Genomic DNA, 12,037 nt, shown 5'->3' with positions numbered 1-12,037 from the left:
AGTTCTAGCTAGGAGTGGAGACTTCCTCATCTTACTACCCTACTGGTAGATATTTTTTTGATTCAGACAAATACGATAATGGTAGTCTTTTCCTGTGAGGCTAGTTAACAACGAGGCCTGCTCGTCTGAAATTACTGATTACACCCTAGCTGAATCACTGCTGCTCAGCCTAAGCCACTGCCAGGTTAGGAGAATCCACCATTCTCCAACATTTAGGACCTGCGAGTTTCCCTTTAGCACCACATCAGCTAAGAGAATCAGGCCCACAAATCAACTGCAATAGATGAAGCTTCCAGGAAAGTATAATGGCACCCAAATTTGGCAGGATTTTCTCATTGCTGTAAAAGAGAAAGCAAGCTGCCTAGTTCTTTATGAGAAGAATCATGGCCACCAGAGCAGCTCCTCATAGTGATGTACAGAAATATGCAAGCTTTGATCACTGTGATCAGCACATCAGCATACTTTGCTGATCAGCTCAATGAAAAACACAGAGAATTTTTAAGAAAAGAAAATTCTATTTCTGATCTGATCAGATCCACCCATACCATCACTGAAGAAGTTTGGCACATCTAAGATTTTTGAGCTTTGAAAAATATTTGCTAAAACTCATTGAATGGATCCCTGTCCCTTCTAACTAGATCCACATTACTGAAGTCAGTTGTTAATCTGCCTTCAGGAAAAGGTATTCACCACACTTGCTGAAACACACAGTGACCCACACAGCTCCCAAACCAGGACTGCAGCCTGTCAGCAGTTCCCAGTTCTCACACCCCATTTCTGCCCAACCTGTAACATCCACCAGAACATTAGCTGAAGAAATGGCCTGTTCACGGCCATGAGAGAGGCAAAACTTTTTTCTTTATAGTAACAGATCTCTCTGACAGAACAGACCATGAAGTATCCTAACGTACATTCCTGCTATGACAGAGGTGAATGGTCCAGCACTTCATTTATTTTTGTCTTTATTTATCTGGTCCTGTCAGGATGCAGGGTAGCCAACCTTTTCTTCAATTCCAACACAAAAGCAGGGTGAGAGCATCGGCTGATGTCTTGGCTGATGACAGCATGCAGGTGCAGATATATCTCGCTCATCACTGACACAGCCAGGACACCTACTTAGCTACAGGCGGTCAGACCTTAGAGAAAAAGCTGCTGGATGGAAAGGCATCCAGGCAAGGTGAAGGTGAGAGTGACTGAATGGGAGATGTACCTTGTGCTGAAATCATGCAGATCTTACCTGTCAAAATGATACAACAATCTGGGTTCACATTTGCCTGTTCACTGAGCTTCTAAATTTCTAAAAATGCCCTTTCTTTCACCATCTTGCACGAAACTTTCATCCTTTCCTAGGACTTGCTAGTTGTTACGCGTTCACTTCCTTCATGCAGAGCTGCTGTAGTCTGCAATATGTTACAATCAATGGAAGTAATGAAGTTTATGGCAGGTAGAGAAACTGGCTGGCACTTCTACCACGCTCTGCCATCATCGCATCGGGCTCACGCTGACATCCTTAACTTGTTCCTCCTTCGGCTTAGCAATTCCATTAAAGTATTGCTCCTAACTCAGAAAGCTGTTAATGGATCACATCCCACCTGTACTAAAGATCTGATTTCAATTTACAAATGCAGATCACAAAATTCAGGAAAAAGTGAGTTAGAACTGTGCAGAAAGTCTTGTTAGCTGAAGGGATAGAGATGTGGAGATCCAAGTTATTGGAAGAGTTTAGACAAATCCATAACCATCATTAGACATTTTAAGGCAATACTGCCAAAATGTCTGCTTTGAAAAGACCTGTTTATAGAATCATAGAATCATAGAATGGTTAGGGTTGGAAGGGACCTTCAAAGGTCATCTAGTCCAACCCCCCTGCAAGGAGCAGGGACATCCCTGACTATGTCAGAACAAAAATGGCACTGATAATTGAGATGTAATATTTTATACTGCATTAACGTGTTTTGAAAAGACACAAAACAAATGTTTGGAAATGGTCATTTTCGTATTTACAATCTAAATCTTTGGAATTCTATTCAGGAAACATAGCAAAATGTTTATGTTTTCTCCAGATTAAGGATGAAACTAAACTTTTGCATTCTGTTCAGTCTTTCTCTGTATGGGCTACATCAGATCTATATTAACATCAGGCTGCATCTCTAAGATTTTCTAGAAAAACTGGGGCTGTGGGAAGAAGCAGATAGTATTCAGTTCAAATCAAAAGAACCCTCCAAACATCATCCGAAGATGTGCTTTTGCGTTAATGCTTAGGGTTCCCTGACATTAATTTGACAGGACTCATTAAATAAAATCAGTTATGATATAGAAAACCGTATATCTAGGAGCTTGCATCACTACTTTAAGCATTCAACTCTTAAATAAATCAAGCTGCTCTTACTGATTCATAGAAAAAAACTTACTCTGCTGCCTTTAGTCACACACGTACCAGCGTGTTCAGAGTCAGCACTATACTGGGGTGGAGTTGAGTCAATCCAGCTGACCTCTTACACGATATTGAGCTCGGTAGCTACGTGTGTGCCCCGGCAGTGCTATTTGTAGAGAAAGGGTGTTACCAACACTGGTTGTAACCAAGCGGAGGAGCATTTATAAATATGATTGGTTACCTCTCGAAACATCTGTTTTTGAAAAAATGCAGCTTAGCGCTAGTTTAAGACCTAATTCAAGCTCTGAGAGACATACACTCGAAAGGGCACCAAATAGGATTTATTTTGGTGTGCAAAGCTGTCTATGCTTCAAGTTCTGTAAAAGCACATGTGGTTGGACATGCCAGACAACAAGGATAGTGAATTAGGTTTCTACATTTTAGTCAACGTGAGGTCTCTGAGAAATTTAGACTATGGACTTGTATGCGTGCTTGGAAAGTTTGCCTTGCCGGTGTACTGGGTCTGCAGCTTCTGCATCATTGGTCTGTGTTCCTCTTCTTGCAGAGGCTGAAAATCACTGTGAATTTCATCATGGTGAATTGGCTGTGCAAAACCGTGCCCAGGGCGTGACACTCTTAATTCTTCCTTCACTTTTTTATTAAGCCTTTTATTCCCCAGAAGATGGAAAAGCCAGTTCTCCTTGAGGCTCCATAGCTCCGAAGGCAGGATGGGGGCCTGAGGCACCTCACCAGCTGGCGTCTTGCAGAGGTCTGCTGGGAGCGGGCCAGAGAAACACAGCCTGCGCCAGAAACCGCGCACTCCCGATCTCTTTACCTGCCGTAAGGGAGTAAAATTTTTTGACTTGGTAAAATGCTTCTTCCAGCCTCCGCTGGCTGAGCTTGTCAGATAATGTGCGCAGCCATCAAGTGTGTAACTTCCTCAGGGAAGCAGAGTAGGAGATAAGAGCCGCCGTGGGGGACTGAAAGTGCAACTCTGTCCTCTGACATTTTGTAAAGTTAAATTACAGGGGCGTTATCTTCTGTGTTTTATTTCCCTTATTAGACAGCGCGGGTGCTGCTTAATGGGATGCAGTTAGTGAAGCAAACAATCCTGTGGGATGCTTATTTGTTCGTATTAACGCAGGAATTCGAGCTCAGCTAAGATTTATTTAGACACTAGTGTTAAAAATATAAATAAATAAATAAATAAAAGAAGTGGTTTTGCCGAGGGAGCGCGGGAAGGCGCTGCCCAGCCGGCGGCGAGGACCGAATTCCGCTGGCGGCCCCCGCGACACCGCGGCCCCCGTCAGGCCCGGGACAGCGGCGCCCTGCGGAAGAGCCCCGCCGCGCTGCCGGCCGGGCTGCGCGGGCGGGCGCGGAGGAGCGGCAGGGCCCATATCCATAGTAACGGCGGGGGCAGAGGGGAGGCGCCGCGGCAGCTCCCCGCCCGCCGCAGCCCGCCCGGCGCCTGGACCGCACCGAGCCGCGGTGAGCGCGCGCGCGCCCCCGCCCCGCCCCTCCTCCCCCACCCCCCGCGGGGAGCGCGCCCTGGAGCGTGCGCGCCCCCGCGGAAAGCGGGAGGCGGCGCGGGGCGGGGGGGGGAGGTAGGGGGAGCGGGGGCGCGCGCGGCGGCTGGACGGGGAGGGCTGGCGGGGGCTCCGGTGTGCGCGGCGCCGCGGCGCTCTCCCTGCCTGACTCACCGCGGGGCGCGGGGAAGATGCTCAGCGCAGAGGGGTAGTGGCTGCCGAGCAGACGTCGGCCCCCCCCCGCCCCCTCCCCTGCCTCCCCGCCCCCGCCGGGCTTGGCAGCTCAGCCCGCCGCCACCGCCGCTCCTAGGTGAGACCGGGGGTAGGGGAGGGCTGGGCGAGCACAGGGGGCCGGGCACGGGGCCACCGGGCGCCGCCCCCGCTCCGCCGTGCAGCCCGAAGCGGGGGACGGGGACACGGCGCGGACCCCCCTCCACCCCCCCCCCCGTTCCGGGGGTGGGGAAGCGCCGGCAGCGGACCCCGGGGGGTGGGCGGGAGGGAGCCGGTGGCGCCTGCGGTTGCCGGTTTCGCAGGATTATGTCAGCCCGTGCCTCGCCGGTGCTCCCTCCGCCGGCGCTGGGGCGGGCGGCGGCGGCGATTCCTCCCGCCCGGCGGCGCTGCGGAGCGCCGCGCTCCCGGGGCGGGCAGGGGGCGGTGGCGGAGGGGGCTGGGGGGCAGCCGGAGTTTCGGCCGCCTGACGGAGCAGGTGCTCTCTCGGCCGGTGAGTTTTCACCCGGCCGGGGTGGTAGCGGATAGGAGAGCGCCCCGGGCAGCTCTACCTGCCCCGGTGGGCTCCCGCCCCGCGATTCCGAGGGGGGACTGGTCTGGGGGTTGGGGGAGAAAGTGGGGACCCCCCTCGCGTGCTGCGCCCGGGGGGAGCCGCCGCACGGCGCGCAGAGCCTGCGGCTGCCGGTTTCGGGGTGGGGGGGGAGCGGGGGCTGTGTCGGTATTCGCGTGGCAAACCGCTGCTTCTCGGGTCTCGGAACTTGGCCACGATGTGCCCCGGTGTAAAACTTGTCGAGCGAGGTCTCGGCTTCAAGGCACCGCTGTTTGTCCTTTGGGCTATTTAAGCAACGCTAGTTGAGAGAAGTGCTAGGGTTGTTTAAAAAAAAAAAAAAAAAAAAAAAAGAGGGATAAAAAGCAGAACTGTGTAGAGATCAGAATGATGGTTCGTGCTTCGGTATCTCAGAAAAGGCTTCTGTTTGAAAAATATATCTTAACAAAAAACAATTTTACCTTATGGCGAGAAAGCAGTGTTGGTATTGGAAGAGGAAAAAACGATACTTGAACATTTCGTTTGGAACTGAAATTTGCTGCACACATGCAGTAATGGTTTTCCTGAGGATTTTTAGCATGTGGACTGATGCATGTTGCCATGTGCCTTGCAAAATTCCTTCTGCTCTGTGAGCAGTGGCGATGTATGCCCGCATGCAGGAGATCAAGGTGTGCTCCAGACCGTCCTCAACAGCAACGGCGTTAATGAGGAAAAGGACAGCATCCGTCTGTGGCAGGATTACTGATACTGCGTATCATAATGGTTCCTTAAAGAACATCTTAGCTTATTCCATTAACGAGTGTTAAAGTAGACCCTGACATGATGGATAGTAACTTCTCATTTGAATGCACATTAAGAATAATTTGTGTCATCTTCTGTTTATGCCAAAATATAAAATACAATAATCAGCTAAATAAAAGCTTCAGTAAAAGGACATCATGTGACAATAGGGACATTTTTCGCTGAATAAATATGAATACAAATTGTTAGCATTTGTGTAAAGTTGATACTTCTTTGCCAAGTACAAAACCTTGATCCTACAGTGTGTAATTACGATAATGAGTTAAAACTCCACTGTGATGGCATCCTAAAAATTTCAGTCATATTCTTCATTCTTTTCAGATTAAGTGATTTTTGGCTGATTAGTTTTGGTCTGGTGACGCTTGTACAGTAAGAGATGTTCTTTTCGACATGTGTATATAACTCGTACAAGCTGTGGTCGTGCGGTCACTCGCAGTCCCTTATGCACCTGAGAAGTCCCACTTCAAGAATTTGTGCAAATGGTTGACAGATGAGAATTGGAAGAATTTGCTGATGTATTCAAAGTAAGCTCTGCTTTCTGTGATATTGGTGAGCTCCTTTTTATTTTCTTTCTAGAGAAAGGAGATGTAATAGTCAGGAAGAGATAAATTTATCCAGTAAGAAGGCAAATTAAAATATACTATACATATTCATTCTGCTTAGAAGGCATTTAAATGCAGTACCCCAAGATTAATTCAGAAAGCTGAGGGCCTGATGGTTTTTCTCTTAGCATTTTTCTTTGGGGAGGGGGGAATGACACCTCTAACTGGAAGTGGGCACATGGAATTAAAAAGGGAGGGTAGAGGATGTGAAAATTAGGAACCGAGCTGTCAGTGAAGCTGCTGTCAAAGAAGGCTGCATTGAACTAAGAAACTAAAGCAGATCAGCACTGGGTAAGAGTTTTGCTACTGAGGGACTTGAGGAGGGAGCTGTGACCCAGGTCAGTTGTGATTTGACTTATGTACCAAGAGCAAGATGTTTTAATGTTGGAGGAGTCAGAATTCCATGTTGGAAATGCTCGTTTTAATTTATTTCCATCAATCAGGAGGATGCAGATTTTGCTTTGTTTTAACATTGAATAACTGGCATTTTGGCAAGGATCTTTGTATTTGTTTGCTAAATGTTAGTGACAGGCATAATGAATAATATTCTTCACAGATAGTAAGCTTCCACCTTGCTTTGAGTAGACTGAGAAACTGCCAAGCGTTGGACTTAAGCTGTCTTGGCTTTTGGTCCTGCTTGCAGACTGGAAGTTAAAGCAGAGATGAGAGCAAACAGTATCATTCTGGGACCAGTCTTACTCATTTGCCAAATACCAAGCATGACTATTTTACATATGTATGGCTGGACTTTTTTTCCTGATGATCCTGTTATCACAGTGCTTTGCTTCCTAAATTTTGAAAATTTATGTTAGTCTTCCAAATCAACAATCGTTGTGATGAACTGGCCAGTTTTTATTCTGAGAGAGAAGATTGTTTTCACATTTGGGAACATGTTGGTTTATACTAGTTCACATTTCAATGTTGTCTTCACAGTTATATGAGCTACAAGCTTATTTTTAAGAAATCACAGTCAAATTCTGGAGAATAACACCTTCAGAAAATTGTACCAGCCTGGCAGTCTTCACAATCCAATGCAATTTTTCCCTTTGTGTAGGCAATAAGAGAGAGCTGCTTGTTCTTGATCTTTTAGTCCATGTGCCAACTATGCCAGCTTGTCCGCAAGACAGTAGTCTTGGTTCCAAGTGTCAAGGGGTTATGCTTTGCATAAACCTGGCTTTGACAGGTTTAATCAAGCTAGGAAAAGCATTTAATCATCATTGTTTGATCGCTGTCTCTATCCCATAGTATTTCTGTATTTTTTGCCATGAGGAGAAAAGCTTCGAAATGTGATAATTTCAGTAGTGTTTGAACATGTTAAATTGAGTATTTTGACCACTGAGATTCAAAGGTCTTCACATATCTTATTCTCAGCTGTTTATCTCTGTACGTTAACAGTCTGTTCCCTTCTTTGAATTGATCTCAGAGATCGTCTTGGTTTGCAGGTTACATCTAAAGACAATGGGGCGTTTTGCGGAGAGTTTCAGTGGTCGAATCGCTTTTGACATGAAGTTATATACTGCTCAGTAGTCTGGGAGAAGAAAAGGAGACACCCGATGTTTGGGTTATTTTTTTCTGCTTTTCTGTTTATGTACTCTGGGGCAATAGAATTTTTCTAAAGATCCTTCAGTCAACTAGCAAACGTTTCTTCCTCTCGTCAAAGATCCTTCATTTAAAAAACTCTCAGATTTGGATGGGGTTCACTCTCGCAAGCTTGAGCGTAATGTTAAAGAAAGGAAAGGATCTTGTTGACATTGTCACCATCCAATGAATTTCTCTGAAGTGAAGTATCTTGCAACATTGCAAATGGCATTTGTGCCCACCTTCATGTTAGCGGAAGATATCCATCATTATGTCTGGCATAAGAGAGTGGTGATACCAGTGTTGAACAAACCCTAACCAAAGGAAAATCATCAGAGAGATAGTCTTTCTTCCTTGGTAAAAGAATAGTGATTCTAGGTTGAGAAGTGCTGGCAGACCTCCTGGAGACTATCTCGGTCCTTGGATCACAGAGTGGAACAGGTTCTTCCTGTCACGGAAAAGTTCAAGCACAAAGGAGAAAATCCAGGATCATTTCTGGTCTTCCTCCATTCCTTGCTTACTGCCTTCAGCCTCCTGCTAGTGGGATATTTCTAACTCACTTGATTGAGGAACATCTTGGAGAGTTTTGCAATGCCTTTCTTAAAAGACATGATATTTGCGTAGTCCTTGCTTGCCCTGTTCCTGTGGGATTGGATAGTATATTTGTGATATCTCTAGAGAAATCCCAAGAAAGTACAGGCTGCTGTGTTCTCAGTGTAATGATGATACCCAGCATTTGCTTCTGTTTTGGTAGGACTCAAGTCCCAGTATAGCTGTGCACTGAGAACTGAGATTGGGTTAAAGTCAAATGGCTGAAATGCAGCTTGATCAAGAGAAGAGGTGATGAGGAGGGACAGTGTATCTGAGGATCTTCTAAAGTCTCTGGTTGTTTTGTCACATGAAGGCAATTGCTTAACATATAAAGTTGTCTTCAACACTGGGACATATTCACTCTGTGGATGGTTAAGATTTGTAGGTTTTTTTCCCCTTGTAGATATTTGTATCTTGACTTGTTTCCAAGACTTGCGTGATCCCTCGCTGAACAACCAAAAAGAAGGGCAGTTTTCCTTTGGGAAAACCAATTGGAAATTCCAGCCGATCCAGAACAGAGTAATTGTAACCATCCTATTTTTTCTAAATGTACCACACATGCTATATCCTTATCAGTGGTGCCCAAAATAAGTGTCTGGTGGGGAAAAAAGGCCTTAGGAAGCTTGAGATGGAAGTTCTTTCTCCCAGGCCTTTGCCTTTGGAGTTTGCTCTTTCTAGAAACACAAAACTAGGATGTGTTAAGGAAAGATACATATTTTTGCTTAAGTTTTTCCAGCTTTTTGATGCAGGAAGATGATTTGTATGAGGTTTGTTACATGTAATTGGTTTGTTCTTCATTCTATCCCTGGTTCCTGCTGTCAGCAAATATCCAAAGAGGTTTTATGTTGTTTAGAATATTTTAAGTTCTGATGCTGTAAAAAGGGTAAATTTAATAGTAGCTGCAGTAATAGCAGATGAAGTCAGCAGGGAGTTTTGCCTGTTTGACAGCAGATTTTAGCCCATTGTTTAATTTCTGAAGTACTTTTTTCCAGAAAGTGCTTCTCTACAGTGGAGAATAAACATTTTATTTTTTCAGTACATTTAAACATGGTGAAGCATGAAGGTGATAAACACTTGTTTTGCTTGTCCAACTGAGAATGATCATCTAAACTCTTCATTTAGTTGACTGGTCCTCCAGACTACAGAGTGCAGTCAGACCTTTAACGCTTCTGGGTATTTGCCTGTGTGCTGCCTCAGCCGGTCCTGTATACTTTGAAGTAAAGCTTTTGCAAGAATGTCAGTGAGAATATATGTCTCTTTTACCCAGGGTATGCTGAAGGTAATTTCTTTCTTCTTCGTGTATCTGTTCAGTGAAGAACACTATTACACATAATATCTTCTTATTTCTTATTGTGAATGACGGTAAAAGCCACCAGTGAATTGTTAAGCTACAAAAATGGTTGGATGTAATTATTCCTAATACAGGAAAATGCAAAGTCGGTTCCAGTGCTCATCAAGATTTATTGTATAATATGAATATATGTGTGCATATGTATGTGTGTATACATGTATAATAGGAATAACTTTTACAATTAATGTTTTACTGCTGTAATGCGTGATCATCTGACTGTTTTTAGGCTTCATCTTACCCCGTTGAAATTCACATTAAGGATCTCATCATTTCAAATAGATTCATTCAGAGTGCTTGTGGAAATAATCTAGCAACTTCTTACTGTTTTATAAAGTCTTGGAGAATGTCACTTATTACGTAAACAAATATGCTCAGTAAATGTCAGTTTGCAAATAGTTAAAACACTTAAAATTTAAGATAACTGAAAACTGCCTAATTATCTCCTTCAGGATCCCATAATCAAAGAGCTGTTATACCATTCTCATGCTTTGTTAATGCTTTTATTTTCCAGGTGTGTTTTCAGAGGTAATTCTACAATCTAGATAAAGTGTTACTTTGTTAATGGTGCAGTCACCTGGAAAGCTCATTATTAATGAGTACCCAATTGGTTTGTGAAACACCTGTGTTAATATTATATGATAAAAATACATAGAACTTCTACATTCTGTACTAATATTTATAAATCACCACAGAGGTAAGTGGGTATTGGAGTGAATTGTCACACAGAAAAATACTTTAGCAAAACCTAAGGGGAGTATTGTATGACTCATTTGTATTTTTACTGAAGCCATTACAAAACTGAATGCAAGTTATTATTTTTCTTTAAAATGTGAATGTGCTCCTAGCACTAGCAAGAAACAAGAATTCAGGGATTTTCATAGACCTTTGTGAGTACTTCTCAGTCATAATCCATGTTATGCCCAACTCAGTATCTCAGAAGCAAAGATTGGCACTACGAGAGGCACATTACAAAAAGACTTCCAAACCTCATCTTCGCTTAAAAACTCACAGCTGAAGTATTAAGTTTAACAAGTGCTCACAGGTTTAAAAATCTGTTGCACTAACCTTTTCCTAGAGGTTTCCCCACTACTTATTAATTGAATTAATTGACTGTCCATGTGATTTTTACATACTTGTGCAAAAATGGCAATAATATTATCTGAATCCTGCAAGGTTGCACTTCTTTAAGCATGTAATATTATGACTATCATTTTCTGCTTGGATACTATTGATTCTCATTTTTGTTGTTGGAAAGAGTATCTTTGCAAACTGTGTGAGAGATTAACAGGCCCTTTGCCTTAGCACAAGGTACTGATTTTGGGGTCATCATGTGGTGCCATGACTTGAGCACTTCCAAACCACTGTCTGCACCCAACTGTCTCTGCTCACTGCCAAACAGCTCCATACTCATCCTTTAAATAGTTTGTGTATGTGTTAGTCACAATCACAGCACAGTAATAACAAGTATTTATTTAGTGCTGTCTGCATCACGTTCGTTTAATAAGCATCCACCAGCCAGTGCAGGATAATCTTTGGGGCTGACCTGGACGAAATATGCACTTTCCATCTCTAGCGCTTGACTGTGCCCATTCCTGCTCCCTCTCTAAAGCTCACTGTTACCATTTTTGTTCTTTACCAAGCTGTCTGGGACTAAGTGGTAGCTCTGCAATGATGATACGCACAAGGAAGCGTAGGACAGGAGAAGAAAGTATCATGTACCTCAAGGGGTTGCACTCAGATTTTGAACTTGGTTCTCAGCTGGTGTAAATTGTCATAGCACCGTTGACTTCATTGACTGCACAGACTGAAGATCATGTCTCATGTTTGTCAGGAGTAATCCTCCTGGATACTAGGAAGAAGGACAAGCAATAGAGTAGGTTCAGCTATAATTGCTGTGAAGCGGTATTTGGTCAGCTCCTCACACACCCTTCTGAAGGTAGTAAGCATCCCCCTATTGCTATCACTGTTGTTGCTGTCTCAGCCTCAGCGTTGATAGAAGCCCTGTGGACTTTTTTTAGAGATGCCATCTTTTAATGTGATTTTTATTTACATCTTGATTCATTTACATTGGCAAATTAATTGGCTAAAACTTCAGAGAAAATGAAGTGTTGAACTGGAAGGCTCAAGACCAATATTTCCCATCTTTGTGGCCTCTAAACCTTATAAATCAGTATGTGGTTTTCAAAGGGAAATGTGCCTTTAGAGGACGCATTACTATAGTTGATATTCTCTGTAAATGCCCAGTTGTGGAAATAGGAAACTAATGTTAGGCAATCCTAATTTGGAAAGCTTGGCCTTAGAGTGTGAAGTTTCCTTTTGAGCTGTATTTCATTAAACATGCCATGTTCTGCTACATATACAAGCAAGTGACCTTCCAAAGTCGAAAAATTTCTTGAAATCCTTTGGTCTTAATATTTAAGGACAGTACTGCAGGACTAT

General features: G+C 44.0%; 1 protein-coding gene across 7 annotated transcripts in view; it reads left to right on the top strand.

Moving 5' to 3' along the window:
- ANKS1B (ankyrin repeat and sterile alpha motif domain containing 1B) overlaps positions 1 to 12,037 on the top strand; it is a 444,690-nt gene that overhangs the window by 349,438 nt on the left and 83,215 nt on the right. The window contains exon 1 of one of the 7 annotated variants that reach the window (XM_086750824.1): positions 4,154 to 4,210. The exons of the other annotated variants lie outside the window; for them this stretch is intronic. The gene's annotated coding sequence lies outside the window, so the exon portion shown is untranslated. Of the gene's footprint in view, positions 1 to 4,153; positions 4,211 to 12,037 lie in introns of those variants that run through there. 7 annotated transcript variants of the gene reach the window in all.

The sequence above is a fragment of the Chlamydotis macqueenii genome, chromosome 1, assembly GCF_036417535.1.
Source record: "Chlamydotis macqueenii isolate bChlMac1 chromosome 1, bChlMac1.mat, whole genome shotgun sequence".
Lineage (NCBI taxonomy): Eukaryota > Metazoa > Chordata > Aves > Otidiformes > Otididae > Chlamydotis > Chlamydotis macqueenii.
This window is presented reverse-complemented; position numbering and strand designations above follow the sequence as displayed.